Source organism: Tigriopus californicus, chromosome 5 (genome assembly GCF_007210705.1).
Source record: "Tigriopus californicus strain San Diego chromosome 5, Tcal_SD_v2.1, whole genome shotgun sequence".
Taxonomy (NCBI): domain Eukaryota; kingdom Metazoa; phylum Arthropoda; class Copepoda; order Harpacticoida; family Harpacticidae; genus Tigriopus; species Tigriopus californicus.
The window spans coordinates 9,381,631-9,387,913 of record NC_081444.1 but is presented as its reverse complement, the minus strand read 5'-3'; positions in this window follow the sequence as shown (position 1 = coordinate 9,387,913).

The following is a 6,283-nucleotide window of genomic DNA, read 5'->3' as shown; positions in this document are numbered from 1 at the left end:
AACACTTGTTTTGGTGATTAACTTGAAAAACATCACTCTTCGTGAACTTATCTATAGCTTTTTTATCTCAATTTAATCGAAAAAGATGATAAAAAAAGCACTGGTATGCTGCTGGTATACAATATATAACTGTCTCTTTATCAATATTTCGATGTCAAGGCTATTTGTGCTTATACCCTAATAGAATTTTAAAAATCACTCAGAAGGGTTGGTGGTGTATTTTTGGTGCTAGAATAGATCAGCAATAGGTTGTTCTGCAAAAAATACCTTGCTAAAGTCAGGCATCTTAGAGCGTATTCGTGTATTTCTCCGTTTGTTTGTCCCCAACAAGAGGAGGGAGAGGAGAATGAAAAGGACTATACGCTCATATATTGTCTGCAAGCTTGTCCTGTTAGATCTCCAATTCACAGGATTCCAACATAGTTGGATCAAGCACTGTATTCAAAAGTTTTTTTTTTGTAGAGGACCTTGTGATTCTGATGGGATGCTTACAAGTTCTTGCTCCTGTTTTCTCGTACTTGATGGGTTGTATCTTACATCAGGGCAAGTTTCCCTCTTCTCTGAAGTTAGCTCATGTTGTGCCGATTTTTAGATGAGGAAATATGTCGTTTCCCAATAATTATAGGCCAATTTTCTACCTTTAACTATTGGGGGGGTGTTTGAGAGAAGTTCAAACTTGTAGAGTTTCTTGAAGTCCATGATGTCCTTCCTCCTAGTCAGCTTGGGTTCCGAGCACACAACTGATTGACCATATAGAACAGGTACGAACATACGTACGTTGTACCATTGTCCGGTTGTCTTAGACCCCGTGAAATATATATCGATGGATAAGTGTATATAGCAGGTACTAAATATTAAAACAATTGTTTTTTTTCCCCAAATTTGAAGAAGCACCCCATAATAATGCCGCCAAAAGCACTCTTTTTGTCCCTGAGAGCTTGGGGAATACTTTTATATTTTCTATTCTTTTTGGCGATTGAGCTTTTCCAACCTTTACCTAATCATGACTCTAGTCCCACAACAGCAGCCTTATTTCGCGCAACCTTTGTATTTATTGGGAGGTCATTTCCATAGGGAATAATGACCTTATCATTTTTTGTCTAAATGAGTCCGAATGAAAGATATCATGTTTGGTTAGTTCTCCATGTTCACTAGACCAAGGTCAGCTTGCCCCACACTGGATTAAGATTAATCTAAGTTGAAAAGGGCGAAGATTTATCATACTTTTCCATTCGCTTTAGCGTTCAAATCTTCTAAAATCTCTAAAGTCTAAAATCTCAATTATATTTCAAATTTCGTGAAATGATGAATGATCAATGAATTTGACTAGAATTGTTCAATGCACGTGAAAAAAGTGAAGAGGGAAATTCCAGAGAGTACATGAACGGGTGGGTAGAGGAAATTGATGAAAATCTTGTTTATTGCAGTGGAGTGGGTGGATCAGATTGAACAGATCTTTTGTCAGCTCCCGTCGTTGATGACATTTGGTCGGAAGCCGGACAAAGGTTCGTGACCGCCAATACTCCGAAGGGATGTTGGGCCAAGAGCAGTAGGGTGTCCTTGACCGGGAAGGACAACTTATGTCCGGACATCACCTCTGGAAAGGTGTGATTCCCAGCAATCTTGGATGCTAACCTTGCCAGCCCGATGGTGAGGGGCTCCGTTTCGCATAGAAAATGCGTCCATGCATTGTTGGCATATTGGGGTCGCACAGGTATAACTTGATGAAGGTGGCATCGGTGGATTTAGGGGTAGATTGGGCGGAGTTGGGAAGCCAAAGGTGAAGGCCATAAAGAAAAATTGGAGAGATGTAGGTCCGGAAGAGTTGAAGAACTATTGGAAGGGGGAGATTCTTGATAGGAAGTCTATTGTACATGTATCCGATCCTGGCCTTGGTAATTGCGGACTGGAGGTTATTGTTGAAGGAGAGTTGGGTAGAGATCTCTATCCTCGGTCTTTCCAGAGAAGTGGGTAGCTAAGATGGTGGGCATAATCTTCAAGAAAGGTTTATAGTTATCAATTAAGTCAAGTATTTTACTCTTTCAATTACACATAGTTCTTATTTCAAAAAATAAAGTAATGTCATGAAATGACATGTGTGCTCGCAGCCAGTTTTTGTCGTGCTTGATTACTCTTTACTAGAGAAAAAGCCATGCTCAGTTTGTCGGGTAAAATTTCAGCATGTCACAGAAAGTCTTGTTCCTGCCACTATAAATTTTCGTTGATCTTATTCCAGCATATGTCACAGTTGACCTGACTCATGTCTAAGAAGACGGACCTTGTTCCTCTGCCAATTCTTTTTGAGTGACTTTAAACCTGCTAGTGCTCAAACTTGATTTTTGTTCAACAGAATCTCAGTTGATCTTTTTCTGCTTCCGTTCTTAAACTATCTGCGATTTCATACCAATTAATGCTGGGACGAGCACTACGATTTTCTAGGGGTTTGTCGGACTTTTGGATTGTGGACTTGATTTGGTTTCGGTTTTGCCACACCAAATAAGGCTAATGCAATCTCATTGAAAGACTTGCACCTTCCATGGTCAAATCATGACGGTCAAGGGCCAGTTTTCTGCAGAAATATATTGAAAGAAATCATAAGTCAGAACTCGAGTCTTTAGAAAAGACTCGTGTCCATCTTAATTTTAATGCACACATATATTATCATATATCTGAATAGAAGAAAAGATGTGCTTAACTGTATTCGTAACTCATAATTGTGTCCACGATACAAAGGTTTTGGGTTCTGTTCCTTAGTATCTGAAGGCTACTACTTTTTACACCAACTGCCCTTGCCAACACGGTTTTTTTTTTATCAGAAAATGATTTCTGTAATTGCACTAAGTGTGGATTCTTTTAGATGGTTGAAAATCTGTAGTGTTGCTGTGGCCTAATATTAAGAAGTGAAAGTGAGTCGCAATGTAGCCGTTGTTGCATTGATATAATTTTCATCACATAATCCGAACTCTTTGATATTCTACCCAAAAGGATGTGTTACAACCAACGGTTGGAGGTTGTAGCTCGGTGGCACTGCAAATTGATTAAGACGAAAAACGATCTTAGGTTTTTAATACTCGTCCAGCTGCGTCAGTTTGAATTCAAAATTAACACAGGTTGGTGGTAGGTTGGTCCCGAGTGAGTCCTCTATATTCAACACCTGTTCCTGCCGTCAATCCCCCATCCCTCAATCCCTCTCTCTTCCTCTACCGTCCGTTGCTGCCTACGTGGAAAGCCAATCTGAGGAAGAGCAGAAAGTAAGTACCGTCAAACTCTCGCGTAATAGGAGCGAAGAAGTACAAAGAAGATTGAAAAGGTCTTAGTGGTAAGCTCTTAATACTTTGAGTTAGACCACTTGACGGTATCCATGTAAGATGAGGTTCGTCTGGATTGTCTTCTCAACCCCTTGAGTCTCATGACAAGAGACCGTTTCTTCAATCGAGATGTTCAAATGGTTATTGAAGGAAATGAAATTACTTGGCTTGAACATTCTAAAAATCTTCTTGTCGCCTTCGACATGTATATTTGCCCTACGTCTTGAAGTGTAGATCATGATAGAAGTCAGACTTGAAATATTTTATACAGTTGTAACAGCCACAGTTTGTGGCTGTTTAATTGAACTACGTATGATTTGATGTGTTTGACTATTTCTGGGGTCTTGGCCAACTTAAGAACTGGTTGGATACACAAAGAAGAGCGCTTCGTGGGCATACTACGTGTCTGCCAAGTGCATACTAAGTGCATACTCTTAGGTGGTAGCTTCTGAGGGTAGCTAATATTCGCATCTCTTAATTCCACCCATCGATTGCCACCTGGTGCTCGGGAAATTGATGATGCTCAGTGCTCTAAATTGCACGGAATTGCAAAGAGACGAGGAAAGATTGTCCTGAATTTCCAACTCTGTGTGACCCTGTGTGGACACACTGCCAAAACAAACCGAACGATTTCTCCTCTCAACCCAAAGAAACCACGCTCAGCATTTTGAACAACTCTACATATTTATCCTACCTCAAAGACAGCATTTACACCAACGTTCAATCTTTTCGATGTGTTGAGCCCGATTCCTGTCTCGATTGTGATCAATTGGAGGCCTTTCTACAAAACCCCTCCAATCGTGTGTGTATGTGAGTGTGTATATTTATGTAAGTGTGTGTGTGTGTCTATACATATATATGTTTGTGTGTGGATCCGCATTTTCTGCCAGTGAAGTGCCAAGTGGTTGCTTGCGTGGAAGTCTCTCTAATGAGACAATTCAGGCAGAGGCAATTCATTACTAGGGATGGATGAACCGAAAGCAAAAACGCTGATTACATGGAGAATTAACAGAGGATAACAATTAAAACGTAATTGACGTGCTTGCGTGCTTGCGTATCGCTCTCATCATGAACAACAATTGGGAGAGGAACATTAGCTGGTATTGCCACTACATACTACCTAAATTGGTTCATCTTTCTTGCCGGAATTCCTGTTACTTGGCCGAACTGATACAGTAGTTGACACTCCCTTGGTTCACACTGTCGGATGCAGTGCATACCGTACCTGCTTACTTTACTGGTATAGTAGTTGGTGGTTATAGAATATGGGCAGCAAACCGACAACGGATATCCCACAAGAAGCCAATTTTAGATCGTTCCAACCCAAGTCTACTCTGCATGTGCTCTATGTACGTGTGGAGTCTTGAGATCATTCCAGAGTGTTGAACAAGAGATACGTCTGTCTGGGGGACCCACGGCTAAGATACGCGAATATGGACGTATGATCTTCGAGATTGAACATTACCAACCGACTAACTCACCCACAGCCTTACAGAAGCGCCATAGCCATGTTGGCATGAGAATTCAGAATTCAGAATTGAGAAGTGAGAAACAAGTAAAAGAGAGAAGGGGAAGGGAGGAAGCAAGAGGCATTGTTGGGAGCCCCTCTAGGCAAGCACTCGGAAAGTGAAGTGAACTCCTCTCTTTTGACTATCCTAACCATGGAACATGAAAAGTGCGCTCGATGGACAATTAGAAGGATTGATGGCGGCAGATATGACATTTATAGCATACATGATGAGATAGATGTGAGCGCACAATTGCAGACCACTAATCGACTCGCCGACGCAGATTTCATATTTTTAAAAATTTGCTTCGTTTCATCCCAATGACAATGATGTGCATTGGTCTCTACAACGGAGGTGCAAACGTTAGCCTGATCTGTTCATAGAAGAGAGAGCAGACGAAATGGCCAAAGGAGAAGACCCGTCCTATTCAATTTCTATTAATTGAAGCACTCTGCCTCTTCTTTGGTTTTTGGCTCCAATTCTTATCCGTGGCGCAAATCAGAGGGTCCACGGTACCGTACCAACCAGTTCGTACGTTGGTACTGGTGCTGCTCATAAATTTCGTGCGAACTCAAGTGCAATTGCCAAAATTATAGGGTGGTCCTGGTTAGGAGGATGCAATAAATATTGCAACTCCATTCGACGCAATTTCCTTGGGATCAACCTTTCGGGCTCAAATTGAGTCAAGCACTTATTGTGCTAATTGCATCCCTCACACCCCGGTACGTTACGTATTGTTGCAAATGGGTTTCGATCAGCATCGAATTGGAAAAGAAAAATAATTGGCATGATAATATGAAAAGTGATAAGGATGAAGTTGTTGTTTACAAAAAAACGACAACAACAGCACATAAGTGTCGCTCGTAATATATCAGTTTGCTTCACATTCCAAGCCAGTTTTACTACTCTTGCTTTGAAAAATAATCATGCATTTTACAACCCAAGGAAGACGGAGCAAAAAATTGGCCACATCTGCATGCTATTATTGCTCTTACGAGCGTCCGACCGATATATAGGCAAACTATGTTACATAGAGGGCGTCGTTTCATAATTGCAAACACTCAGGAATATATATCAAGCTCGTTAACGACTTCAGACAAATTTCAGCGGCCGTAGAATCAGAAACTACTAATCAGAAACAAGACAGTTGACACACATATATTCATGAGTGCAATACAAAAGCTGAAATGTATTAGTGTTTTAAGACTTAGCGGTGTTTGAATCATAAATGAGATAGATGTACGGGTTTGAGAAGATCCAATTATGAATCGCCCTGTATACCCACAAGCAAGTTAATACATAGCCCCAACAACTTCAGCTCCGAGAAACACTACCACAGAGATATATAGAGGCGCAACTCTTGGGGAATACACATTAGCTGGTCTCAACAAATGCAGGGCCCATTGTTTGTACGCTGACGGCAAACAAAAGGACATGAGTGTGAGGTTCAGCTTGAACGAGTGAAAC